General features: G+C 40.8%; 1 protein-coding gene across 6 annotated transcripts in view; it reads right to left on the bottom strand.

Annotated features, from left to right (window-relative positions):
- CELF1 (CUGBP Elav-like family member 1) overlaps positions 1 to 14,677 on the bottom strand; it is a 107,659-nt gene that overhangs the window by 92,149 nt on the left and 833 nt on the right. The gene's annotated exons all lie outside the window — the stretch shown is intronic.

A 14,677-nucleotide genomic window follows, 5' to 3' on the forward strand; every position in this document is an offset into this window, starting at 1 on the left:
GAACAACTGTCAGCATGTGTCTACATTACAAAACCAACAACAATGTGAAATCAGCCACACAACATACAGCTACTTGTTAAGTAGACAGTCCTAGAGTGAGATGTTCCTCTGTCACACAGATCTATCAACTTCTTTTCTTCTGATCCCAAATATGTCTACAGACACACCTGTGGAGACTTGAGGCCTCCATTTAGCCCCATAACCTGCCTGTTTCCTCTGGGAGGTGACGGGTCCGACCCTGCTAGTTGCAAATACTTCTAATATTGGAAACATGATGGGGATACTGCAACACTAGGAAAAAAGTCAACTCAGACCAGGTCCCTAGAGTACTCAAGGAAGATTGGAGTGAACACCTTTCCTTTTACTTTCCACACAATCAGCAGAAAGCGTTAGTAACCAAAATCCCAGAGACTTAGGGCCTGATTTCCAGAGGTGCAGAGCATCCACAGCTCCAGTTGAAGTGAGTAGGAGCTGTAAGTGGTCAGCATCAAGACCTTTACCCTTGTCTATCCTGAGGAAAAATTTTCAAAAGATCACACCAGTGCTAATGGTTGGTGCAGCTGCAACCACTGTTTTCAGCATCATTCCATTAACGCTGTTCAGAGTAAGTCTTATCAACACCGTGTTTACAACAGTGTCCGCAGCTGGCAGCCAGTCTAAACTAGGCTAAACATCTGCAACCCCACTACAGCTGAACTTGTATTAAAGGTAAGACAATTTTTAAAAACGTCCCTGGTGTAAATAGGGTCTTAGTGCAAGGTTCATACAAATGTGCAATCAGAGAGAACAGAGTTAAGTTTCTAGCTCTTCCTAATAAGATATTCCATGAAGGCCCAACCTCCAACATCACCTTCAACCTGCACTCACCGCCTCAAACCAAAAAAGGCAGGGCAGAATCTATTCCCTTATTAATCCTGGTTAACCACAAGTGGCAAAGAAAGCATGCAGCTCATCAGATAGAGTATCTACCTTTCACTAATCCTCAAGGCAGTCAGAGTGAGAGCAGCTCTTCTGGGGCAGAGTCTAATACCAGTTCTCCAGGCAGGCAGGGCCATCAAAGCCCCCCAGAGAGGAGCAGCCCTCTTTTTGGAGTTTGCAGCATTGCTGTTCTAGTGTGATTACCCGCCCACTGCGCTTTTTCCTAGTAAGGGAACTGTATATCTATCTCCACTCCCAGTCCTAGATTCACAACTTTCATGGATTGTAACTTAAAAGAAAACCCCCACAAACAGATCATCTTTCATGTGGAAATCAGTCCTCCCCAGAAACAGAAAGATGGATGGACGCAAGGACAGAGACTGCAGGCTCTGGCTCACAATTCTGATCAGCAAATGCCAAGCGTGCACAAGACCAGCCACACCGCCTAGCTAGCTAATGTGCTGTTGCTGTACAAATATAGAAAGCAGAAAGTGGAACGACAGCTTCAGCAGAACACATTCTGCTCAGCTTTCTCAGAGGGAGGAGCAGAGAGTTGAACAGCTTTACCCATACATGGTCGATGAAAGGGGTCACTGCTGAGACAAGTTTCTTCTCTCACATTCATTCACCGTCAGACTGCGCTGGAGAAGAAACAGAATTAAGCTCCACCGGGGTGGGGGGGAGGCACTCTATGAACTTTGCTTTAAGTAAGGTTTGACAGAGTCCTTTTCAGTAATTTCCAGTACCCATATCCAACAAAATCCTGACAGTACCAAGTCTGACATAAGGGGAAACCTTAATGTCCAGAAAATCCTAAAATTTATCCACATTCCTGTGCTGCTCTCTGATCTGCACAGGCCATGCCTTCACAGTTGCTTCCAGAAGCACCTGCCCAATTACCTACTCAGACTGTCTTTAAATTGATTTATAGCAATAATTTTGATCCGGATTTTTTTGATACATTCCTAAACTGGCTAATACAAACTTTCCCATTGGTTGGTATAAACTGAAACATGTTAGAATTCTTGATCTCCCTACTAGGTTACTACAGCTTAAATATTTAACAGATAACATTCTCACACAACGTAATTTTTTATATTCTTTTTACAAAAGGAAAAAAAACTAACCCAGCTTAACATGCAAGTCCTTGTTTTAGGATCACAGGAATTCTGGTATGGAAACACAGCAGCAGTCTAATTCTATATCCAAGGCCCCATATGCTCCACAGAAAACATGATATAAGTTCTGGGCCCTGATCCCTGGATTCTGGTGTGGCAGACTGCAAATTCTGTGGCAGCTTCATTTATATTTTCAAGTGTATGTTTTTTATTAAATATTAAAATAGTATAATCAATACAGCTGCCTCAGTTATTTGGATATTAAATTCAATTTATTTTATGCTGTCTTGTATTTTCCATTTTCCGTACGCTGCAGATTTTTGTACTCGTACTGTAGAAGTTATTAGGGACAAAACTTGATGTTTTGACAGATAAGTATGCGGCAGCTGAAATTTTAGCATCAAAGGAGGCATGGGAGCCAGTATGGAACTGAGATAAGCACATCAAATGGATATGTCTGTTAAACAATCAGTAATAAAATAAGAAACAACGCTGACATTTAAACTCCTCTTTCGGTTCAGAGGTAACACTCCATTAAGGTGAATGGGATACTTCACATCTCTTAGACAGCTACTGCTTCAGACTGCGTGCAAACTTAAGAGGATAACTCTGCATCAATTACATACTGGCCACATTTTCAAGGTTTTCTTCACAACAAGGGCTACCATATAGGCTCTGATCCTGCTCCTATTGAAATCAATAGTAAAACTCCCATTAACGTTAGTGGTGCAGGATCAGGCCAACGTTTTAAAACCTGAATTATGAAGCACAATTCTGCACCAAAGGATGAATTTTGTGGCAAACACAAATGTGGAAGACACAGAACACTGTCTAGATCCTGCCTCTGATTATCAAATGTCAGAGGAGTCAAAGGAAGGCACTTATGACATCTAATGCAAAAGGAAATTCCAACTACAAAGTCATATATGAGAATCCAGCCCATGAGAATCAGGAAATTTTCATTTAAGGTTCCCCAATTCATTTTAATTATCTTCTCTTTGTTCATGTATCACTACAGTTGTTTATTACTGAGCAGTCAAAACTGCACTTTCTGCTTCAAAGAAATAAGGAAGAAATAAACAAGACCTTTCTCTGAAGAGCTTTTTTATTATTAATTATGTTTATTATAGTAGAACTTAAGGATCAACCAAGAATGAGGCCCCGTTGTGCTAGGCATTGTACAAACACAGAAAAGTAGACAGTCCCTACTACTCTGTACAGTGCCTAACAATTTACAATCTAAACACATGAAACAGGTAGTGAGGTTTATAGATAAGAAAAAGAGGGAAGGAGAAAGGAATAAGGGCAATATTAAAAGATAACATGGTTCCTCATTAAGACAAATGCATGCCTTGATGACTTAAATTAGCTTTTATTAAAAAAAATTCAGTTCTCATAAGTAACGACAGAAATGAGTTTTTGGGCAGAATATAATAAGGAACATAAGAACGGCCACACTGGGTCAGATCAAAGGTCCATCTAGCCCAGTATCCTGTCTTCCTACAGTTGCCAATGCCAGGTGTCCCAGAAGGAATAAACAGAACAGGTAATCATTAAGTGATCCATTCCCTGTTGCCCATTCTCAGCTTCTGGCAAACAGAGGCTAGGGACACCATCCCTGCCAATCCTGGCTAATAGCCATAGATGGACCTATCCTCCATGAATTTAGCTAGCTCTTTTTTGAACCCTGTTATAGTCTTGGCCTTCACAACATCCTCTGGCGAGGAGTTTCAGAGGTTGACTGTGCTTTGTGTGAAAAAATACTTTCGTTGTTTGTTTTAAACCTGCTGCCTATTACTTTTATTTGGTGACCCCTAGTTCTTGTGTTATGAGAAGGAGTAAACAACACTTCCTTGATTACTTTCTCCACATCATTCATGATTTTATAGATCTCTATCAGATCTTCCCCCCCATTCTCATCATCTCTTTTCCAAGCTGAAAACTTCTAGTCTTATTAATCTTTCCTCAGATGGCAGCCATTCCATACCCCTAATAATTTTTGTTGCCCTGTACTGAACCTTTTCCAACTTATCTTTTTGAGAAGGGGTGACCAAGTCTGCACGCAGTATTCAAGATGTGGGTGTACCATGGGTTTATATGGACGCAATATATTTTCTATCCCTTTCTTAATGATTCCCAACATTCTGTTTGCTTTTTTGACTACTGCTGCACATTGAGTGGATGTTTTCAGAAAACTATCCGCAATGACATTTAAAATGTATAGTTGGGATTATGTTTTCCAGTGTGCATTACTTTGCATTTAGGAGAATGAGGTTTACGGAAGGTGTACTATATACGAGCTAGGGATGTTTAAATTATGGGGAAGTAAGATTTTTATAGCAATTTGCCTTCAGAGAGCATTCAAACAGAACCGTATGCTGCGTTCTAAATTCCTTCTCTACTACTGGAAGACCACAGAACGGAGCACCCTCCTACCAAATGCAGCAGCCATTGATACCTGAACATCCAGCCTATAAAATTTTGCAAAGGTATGAACGCTGATCAGGTGGCCATTTTGCAGAACTACTAACTGTGGTACATAATCTATCATTTAAATCAGCTTCTGTACCAGATGATTGGAAGATAGCTAATGTGACACCATTTTTTAAAAAAGGCTTCAGAAGTGATCCTGTCAATTACAGACCAGTAACCCTAACTTCAGTACCAGGCAAATTGGTTGAAACTACAGTAAAGAACAGAATGATCAGACACAGATGAATACAATTTGTTGGGGAAGAGTCAACATGGCTTTGGTGAGGCATGATTTTCCTTTACAAATCTATTAAAATTCTTTGAGGGGGTCAACAAACAAGTGGACAAGGGTGATCCAGCGGATGCAGTGTACTTGAACTTTCTGAAAGCCTTTGACAAGGTCCCTCACCAAAGGCTCTTAAGCAAAGTAACTAAGCATGGGATAAGAGGGAAGGTCCTCTCATGGATCAGTAACTGGTTAAAAAACAAGAAACTGGGCAAGAATAAATGGTCAGTTTTCAGAATGGAAAGAGGTAAATAGTGGTGTCCCCTAGAGATCGGTACTGGGACCAGTGTTGTTCAACATATTCATAAATGATCTGTAAAGAGGGAGGTAGCAAAGTTTGAGGATGATACAAAATTACTTAAGATAGTTAAGTCCAAAGCAGACTGCAAAGAGTTACAACAGGATCTCACAAAATTGGGTGCTTGGGGAACAAAACGGCAGACAAAATTTACTGTTGATAAATGCAAAGCAATGCACATTAGAAAACATAATCCCAGTTATACATACAAAACGATGAGATCTAACTTAGCTATTACCACTCAAGAAAGAGATCTTGGCATCATTGTGGACAGTTCTCTGAAAACATCCACTCAATGTGCGGCAGCAGTCAAAAAAGCTAACAATGTTAGGAACCATGACAAAAGGGATAGATAAGAAGACAGAAAAGATCATAATGCTGCTATATAAATCCCTGGTACACACATACCTTGAATACTACATGCAGTTCTGGTCACCCCATCTCAAAAAAGACATGAGAATTGGAAAAGGTACAGAGAAGGGCAACAAAAATGATTAAGTGTACGGAACAGCTTCCATATGAGAAGAGATTAAAAAGACTGGGACTATTCATCTTGGAAAAGAGACAACCAAGAAGGGATATGATAGAGGTCTACAAAATCATGAATGGTGTGGAGAAAGTGAATAAGGAAGTGTTATTTACTCCTTCATGTATGGGCCCTACCAAATTCATGGACAAAATCAGATCTCCCCCATGAAATCTAGCTATTGTGGGGAAGGGGCTGAGGGTGCCATAGCCAGGGGCTCCTACCATGCACTGGGCTCCAGCTGCTGGTCCCGGGCAGGGTTGGGACTTCATCTTCCCTGCATGGCCACTCTAGGGCGGAGATCAGACCCACCTCCAAGAACCTCCCCCAGTTGCAGGAGGCTCTGAAGACAATGCAGAAGTGAGGGTGGCAATCCCGCAATACCCTTACAACAGCTTTGCGACCCCTCCCCACAAGTCCCTTTTGAATTGGGACCCCCATGGTTATAACACCATAAAATTTCAGATATAAACATCTGAAATCATGAAATTGGCTATTTTTAAAATCCTACAACCATGAAATTGACCAAAATGGACCATGACTTAGGTATGGCCCTATTCATGTTACACAAGAACCAGGGGTCACCCAATGAAATTAATAGGCAATAGGTTTAAAAAAACAAAAGGAAGTATTTCTTCACACAATGCACAGTCAACCTGCAGAACTCATTGCCAGGGGATGTTGTGAAGGCCAAAACTATAACGGGGTTAAAAAAAAAGAATGAGATAAGTTCATGGAGAATAGGTTCACCACTGGCTATTAGTCAAGATGGTCAGGGATGAAACCTCATGCTCTGGGTATCCCTAGCCTGTGAATGCCAGAAGCTTGGAGTGAACAATAAGGGATGGTTCTCTCAATGACTGTCTTTTCTGTTCATTCCCTCTGAAGCACCTGGCATTGGTCACTGTCAGAAGAGAGGATACTGGGCTAGATGGACCATTGGTCTGACCCAATATGGTCATTCTTACATGGTGCACAAGATCCTGCAGCCCAGAAAGGCACCACCAATCTCAGCAAATAGGCTTCGATACTGGTTTCTAAGAGAGACATTTTTGACTTACAGCTTCATGATTAAAATGCTTTCTTTTTTTTAAAATGGCTCTTAAGGGTTCTATGGACGTTCAATTTATGCCACAGATTCTCTTTTGAATGACAGTTTTGGGCAAAAGGAAGGGAGCATGATCTCTTGGACTCTGTGAAACTCTGTGTTAATTTTGGAGATAAAGATCTGGTCTGTTTGAAGAACTACCTTATTTTGGAATGTGCAGTACTGTCCTTTGAAGGGTAAGGCCCCCAAGCACCACCATCCTCTGGGCAGAGGTGATGACTACCAGGAAGGCCATCCTTGATGGGGATGAAATACATGGACACCTTCTGGAGGTAGTGAATGCTCTAATGAATGCTCAATCAGGCTGTTGCGCTCCATCATGGAACTCAATATGGTTCTTAATGAATCCTAAGACAACTTATAAGGATGCAGCTCTAAAGAAGTGCATAATATCCAAGCATGAAGAAATCCTTTGCCTGTGAAGAAAGTACACTAGATAGCACAGCAACTTGATACTATAACATTGAAAAGGTGATGCCCTTATTCAAACTTGCCCATAAGCAACGCCATAATGTGTGACAGAAAGCACAGAGCACTCACGTGTACTGCACCACTCGCTTGAACGTGAGCCAAGTTCTAGAACAGGAAACACAGTACAACCTCAGAGCTATGAACAATTCAGGAATGGAGGGTTTACGTAACTCTGAAATGTTCATAACTCTGAACAAATTCTTATGGTTGTTCTTTCAAAAGTTTACAACTGAACACTGACTTAATACAGCTTTGAAACTTTACTATGCATAAGAAAAATGCTGCTTTCCATTTTTTTTTAGTAGTTTACATTTAACAGTACTGTATTGCATGTGTCTTTTTTTTGTCTCTTTGCTGCTGGCTGATTGCATACTTCTGGTTTCAAATGAGATGTGTACTTGACTGGTTCAGTTCTTAACTCTGGTGTTCATACCTCTGAGGTTCTGTTGTATTAGGTCTAGTCTACATACAAAGTTGCACTAGTTTAATTGAAGGTATTACTTTAAACTGATTTAGTTAAACCACTGCAAAATACAGCATAGTCGTGTTCATTTAAACTTGGCTTATACTGGTTGAACTTGTTTTGATAAATTAACTGGCACAAGCTAAACCAATATTTCCTGTTTTAAACCGATGTGTGTGTCCACAAAGGGTTTTCACTGGCTTAAAATGTTTTAAAAATCAATTTAGTTAAGTTAAACTCAGGCCTCATGTGTGCAACCTGAAGTGTAATTTTCCTAGATGCTGGCAGAGTGGAGATGACACCTTCCAAGTATCCTCTCTCTTTCAATTGAGAGCTCAAAACCAGGCAGTTAGTCACAGGTGCTGTGGTGACAAATCCTGAGCCAAGAGCAGATCATGTCACAAAGAAAGGAAAAACGTGGGTCTGAGCCATGTTAAGAGGACTAGCGAACCATAGCCTTCTTGGCCAATACAAAGCTACTAATACTATGAGTGCTTTCTCCCTCCTGATCCTCTGAGAAGATCTGAATACCAAGGGGAAAATGCATATAGCAAGCCTACTGGTCTCCTATGGGAGACAGCATCCGTGTCTACTGCCCTTGGATCCCTCTTTTGGGTGGAAAAGAAGGGAGGGAATCATGCAGTTTGTATGTGATGCAAATAGGTCTACCTGCAAAACCCTGAATTTCCTCAGTTGGAGTTGAAACACTTCTGGTTGAAGACTCCACTCCACTTGATCTAATTGTTCCCTGCTTAGCCAGTTCATCACAATTTCTTTCCCTGAATATGCAGAGGTCAGATGAACTAGAAATTTCACTCTGCTGAGGGCATCAAAAGGTGCACTCCCTTTTGCAGGGATGACAACTTTGTCCCACCCTGCTGACATACGCCACTGCATTGGTGTTGTCCATCACAATTAAGACATGGGAGCTATTCACCCATGGGAGGAGAGCTCTGAGTCCATAATGAATTTCCCTGAGTTTTAACCAATTTATACTGTTTCCTCTCTGCAGTCCAAGTTCCCTGACCTCACCTCTGTGTTAGCTCCCCATCCTTTGAACCTGGCATCAGTATAAGCACCATCCTGCCCAGCTCAGCTATAGGAAATACCTTCACAAGGTTTTAGGCAGTTTATTATGCTCTGAATGAAGCTGAACTCTCCTGGTAGAAAGGGATAGGATGTGCAGAGTAGGACAGCAGAAAAGATTGGTGAGCTCTCAAATACACTAGGGCTTACCTTAGTGTGTCCACACACAACACAAAAATCCCCAAAACAACAGGGAGTGGACTGAAACATCCTCGAGGATTCTGACCACCTTTACCAATAAAATTAGTCTGTTTTGTCTCTCCTGAGAAATAAAGATCATGGGAAATGTTGGTTGATTTTCATTAACATGTGTGCTAACCATTGTGGAGGGGAAAGTGTCTAAGTGGCTTCCTTCCCAATTCACAGCTTCCACTCCCTGCCATGATAGGGACTGTTCTCAGAATGTCGTGTTCAGCTTTGTTTCTGGGTGAATCCCTTACCAACAGGTCAATGACCAGTGGACAGAGATGAACCCCTTTTCTGCCTGAGGGCAACTGCAAAGATAACATCTTTGTAAATAGTCAGAGGTAGTGATGAGCTAAAGAGCAACAATCTGTAATGGAAATGATGAGGTCGAAAGCCAAAATGAAGAAATCTGTTATGATACTGATGAATGGGGACGTGGAAGTCTGCATCTTATAAGTCAACTGAGGACAGAAAATCTTCTCTGTAGTCAGGGTGACTCTGGCATTTCCATTTTGAATCTGGACTTCCTCAGGAACTTTTTGAGATTCTTCAGGTTTATTGCCCTGTTGCTGCTTCATTTCTTCTTGACCAAGAATAAATCCAAATACAAATCTTGCTCCCTTTTTGGGGCTGGGACCCAAAGTGCAGGAGACGAAGAACAGCTAATTACTTTTGCCCATGTTTCTGAGGGTTCTTGAAGGAAGAAAAATGGATAAATCTGGAAGAAAGGGAACGAAGCAGATCCAGTATATACCCTCTTTCTGACACCTCTAGAAACCACTTATCGGAGGTGTTTCAAGGCCAACAATCTGCAACTGGCAGAGACAATCACCTACACACTAGTCCATCCCAGCTAGTTACAGCAGCAGTCATATTATAAATTGGAGAACCAGATGGTCTTGTGGAAATCACCCCCGAAAGACTGCCTTTGGTTCTAGACCACTCTCTTCTAAAGTAGCTGGGATTATCTCGTCTCCTAAGCCTGATGTTCTGGAAAGAGTGCTTGTGTCTGGAATAGACTCCTGTGAAGAGTAGCAAGGAGCCTCAGAAACTAAGGAAAAAATGGGTTGGGACAGGAGTCTGAAAGTGGGAGAGGGATCGGACTAGAAAGAAACAAAGGAATTGCCACCAGATTGGTGGCCACTGCCACTTGCTTCAGAGGAAGATGCAAGAAACCCTGTAGTATACACTTACGAAAGAGTCTGCCTATAGAGAAGTTTCTTACTAACCATTGTCAGAGGCTGTCTTATGCCCTGAAACCTGAAGGTTTACATCCCTTCTGTTATTTTATTTCCTACTGAATGTAACTGTGGATGTTCTCATTATCCATATAAACATCTAATTCTTTTTGGATTCCTGCTAAACTCTTGACCTCTATAATATCTTGTTGTAGTGACTTCCACAACTAAATCAGTGTAAAAAAATATTTCCTTGGGACCCATTAATCTTTTGCCATGGTAAAAACTGAGTGAGTCATTCCTACTTTTTAGTTCCACAGCCAGCTTCTAACCCATTACTGTACTTTGTCTTTCGCCCCATGACTATTTAGCTTTTTTAACAGCCTTTTCTGAGGGACTTTGTCAAAGGCATTTTGAAAATTCAATTATTCACAATATCAACATGTCTAAAAATGCTAACAGACTACAGTATGACTTTCCTTTGCAGAAGTTGTGCTGGTTAGTCTACATATCATACCTATCTATCTGTTTTAATTCTATTTTTAAATATAATTCCTATCAATTTAGCTAGTATCAAAATAAGGTTTATTATTTTGTAATTCCTTGGATTGCCCCTAGCAACTTTTCTAAAGATGTGTTGCCGTCCAGCTCTCTGGTATAACAGCTAATTTTGATTAGAAATGGCAGGTTTTTCTTGGCAGTTCATTAAGTTTCTTCAGAACTCCTGAATGTATAGCCTCTAATCCTGGTACCTTGCTGCTATTCATCAATTTGTTCCAGCACCTTTTCTTTTGATATCTTAATCACTGTCAGTATCTCATTTTTATATCCTGAAAAGTGCAGGTCCGGGCTAACCATTTAGCTAATCTTCCTCTCCATACATTAGCACAACCAGAGTGCACTGAGCCATGTACTGCTGCTCTTGCCATTCTGTGTTTATGCCCTCCAGCTATGAGATATCTGCCCAGGTTTTCCCAGAATACATGGAAAACCATAGGAAGGCAAAGTGGAAGATATGGATGCCCAAATAACTATGATGGCAGAAAAGCTGCTGTATGAACACAAACTGAATGGTGTTACTGGTAACTAGCTACGGTTACCATACCTCTGACTGGTTAAATCATAGTTAAAAACTTTAGGATATGCACAGCTTTGCATGGCTTGTAACTGTTAGGTGTGGACTGTGGAAAAGGCTTTTTTAGTGTCATCTGGGTGTTGAACTTCACACCTTACTGAAGCGAACAGAATAGGAAGGAGCAAGTCCCCCTACCTTACTGCTGCTGGTACTGGCTGGAAAAAGTTTTTGGTAAAGCTGATTTAACAGAATAGGCATTGTTAAAAAACAAAAATACTGCTAAAGGCAAGTTACGGCTCTGTAGAAAAGTGGGGGGAGGAATAATTACGGATTCTCTCTAAAAATGAAAAAGACTCCATGATTATTTCATGCCTAAGAGATTGCCCCTTCCCCTTACATCCAATCTGGTACTGGCTGTTTCAAAATGGCCAAACTCAGTAGCATCTATGGTAAAAGAAGAGAGGTAAAGGAAAACTCCATCACAATATAAGAGATATTCCAATCATTCCATCTATCAGAAAGAAGAAAGTTGCTAAACAAGCATGTCTTAAAGATAATAAAAAAAATATATAATAATTAACTAAGAAGCTACCATCGTGACAATCTATAGCTTACAATGAATATGTGGGGAAGAAATGGCCTGTACATTACTGAAAGGCAAGTTCTACACTTTTACATCACTGTAGACAAAGCACTTAAAAAGTAATCAATTTTAAAACGTATATCTGAGCTTTCAACAGCTGTTATTACTTAAAATTGGATAATTTGAAAGTGATTTACTAGAATTAAATTTAACAAAAATATTCAGATGTTTCTTCCAACAATAGTTACAGTTCCTGCTTTCTTAGGAATTCAAATACAAGTAAGGCCCTGATCCTGCAGACACTTATGCATGTAAATAATTCCAGCTGGTTTAATGGGATTACTCAGATGTATAAATTTAAGCATATAATTAAGGCTTGGTCTACATGTAAAAGTTATATCAACATAGCTATGTCATTCAGGGTGTGAAAAAAAAATCCCACCCCCCTGATCATCATACCTATGCTGACAAACTCACTCCCACTCTTCTTCCCCACTTCCCTCTCTGCACTGTAAAAGAGGGCTTCTGTCACAGTAGCTAATGTTGTTCAGGGAGAAAAACGTCTATTGATGTAGGCTGCGTCTACCCGAGGGAGCTAGGCCGGCATAAGCACTGTAACGCAGATATAACCTACACGTTTGCAGGATCAGGGCCTCAGTCCTACTCTCCAATACAATATTAGAATCTTGTGCCAGGAAATAAAATGGCATCTATAATCATTGTGGAAGAATGCAGCTACATTATAAAATATCATGCCATTTTTCAGCACTGGTACTAGCAACAGTTTTAAGTGCTCCTGTAGACTGGGCTCAAGCATTTTTTGCACTATGTCTTGAAGCCCCTTATCTAGTAAATAGTTAAATATCTAGACTCTAGTGGCTAGATCCTGCAACTGGATCCATCTAGGCACAATCCATGCACCTGAGTGAGTAGATCCCCTTTGACTTCAATGGGGTTCTGTGTTGGCAGACCTGCACCTGGGCAGATTCAGATGCGGGATATAATCCTAAACCGCACACAACAAGAGCTTGCCTACCACAGGCAGCCAGGTGAGTATCAACTTCAAATATCTGACACACTAGGGTACAGGGCTCTCATAACACCCAAAACAGCCAGCGCTGCACCACTACTGGCTGCTCAAGATTTGGGTCTTGAAACAGCTCTGGAAAGGACAACAGAAAGTTCTTAACAGATTCCTAATGATTTGTAACATTTTATGTAAGGGATAGATAAGAAGACAGAATATATCATTATGCCACTATATAAATCCATGGTACCCCCCACATATTGAATACCGTGTGCTGTTCTGGTCACCTCTCTCAGAAAAGATGTATTGGAACAGGAAACAGTGCAGACAAGGGCAACAAAAATGATTGGCAAGGCAAAACAGTTTCTTTCTGAGGAGAGATTGAAAAGACTGGGACTGTTCAGCTTAGAAAACAGAAAGCTGAGGGGGGATATGGTAGAGATTTGTAAAATCATGGATGCTATGGAGAAAATGAATAGGGAAGCGTTATTTATCCTTTCACATAACATAAAAAGGTGGGGTCACCTGATGAAATTAACAGCTGGCAAGTTTAAAACTAATCTAAGGAAGTACTTCACACAACACACAGTCAACCTGTGGAACCCATTGTCAGGAGATGTTGTGAAAGCCAAAAATATAATTGGTTTGGGAAAGAATTAGACAAATTCACGGAGGATAGGTCCATCAATGGCTATTAGCCAAGACTGGTCAGGTTGCAACTCCATGCCCTGGGTGTCCCTAACTTCTGACTACCAGAAGCTAGGACTAGTCATCAGGGGATGGATCTCTTGATAATTGGCCTGTTCTGTTCATTCCCCTGAGTCATCTGGCACTGGCCACTGCCAGAAGACAGGACACTGGGCTAGATGGACCACTCGTCTGACCCAGTATGGATCCTCTTATGTTCTCATATGAATATTTGATGTTCTTGCACTAAAAAAAAAAAAAAAAAATCTACACAGCTGCCTACAGCATCATTGAGAGCAAGCACACTGAGGATTTCGGATGTTCACACAGTGTCATAAACCCCATCTGTTAAACTAAGCAACGAAAAAGTGTTACTGAAAGGTACTTAAAGGCACCTGTAGTGAGTTTGGCAATTACTGTAGTCACTGGTTCTAAGATAGTAAAACTCTCAAGCCCAAGAAAAAAAGATGAGCTCTGCAACACTATCAGGTTATCAAGTCCAAGTCCAGCAGACCAAAGTAGAAACACATTAGAATCAGAGGCCCCTCACACATAACTTTCTGCTTTCTCTTTTCTAGATCCAGGGAGTTCCACTTCAAGCACATCTTGATCGCAATTGAGACAGTACAGCACAAGGAGAGCATTTTAGAAGTTTCCCTTACACCTACCAGCATGAGGACTGAGCCTACAATTTACATGTGAAAAACACTAGCACACCCCATTCCCTGAATTTAGAGAAATAAAAGTTCTTTAACATATTTTATTGTACCATTGTCTTTCAGCTTCCAATTCAATAAACTTGTTTTTTTCTAAATAGCTTACTCTTTCGAGAAGGCTTTTGTTACACCTTGTTTTCTCTTCTCATCCTCATTCTAGGTTTTCTTTCCTATTATCTCTCCCCCACCAAGTCTTTATATCTTTCTTTCCCTGCACTATTCTCTACCTTTTCCCCTGTATTGCCTCTCTCTCACACATATTTAGCCCAAAGAGGTCTCCGTTATGTACTTTCCTTCCCCTTTCCCATTCTCTTACTCCCTTACCATTTACCCACCCTAAATGAAAGCCTATCATCTGAATATGACATCTCATCCAGCTTCCCACCACTGTAACGCTTCACCAACCCAAGAAACTAACAGAGCTGAGTGAGCCAGCAGAGAGATATGAAAAATGGATTGGAGCCGAGTATCTGTTGGAC

Source organism: Natator depressus, chromosome 6 (assembly GCF_965152275.1).
Source record: "Natator depressus isolate rNatDep1 chromosome 6, rNatDep2.hap1, whole genome shotgun sequence".
Taxonomy (NCBI): Eukaryota; Metazoa; Chordata; order Testudines; family Cheloniidae; genus Natator; species Natator depressus.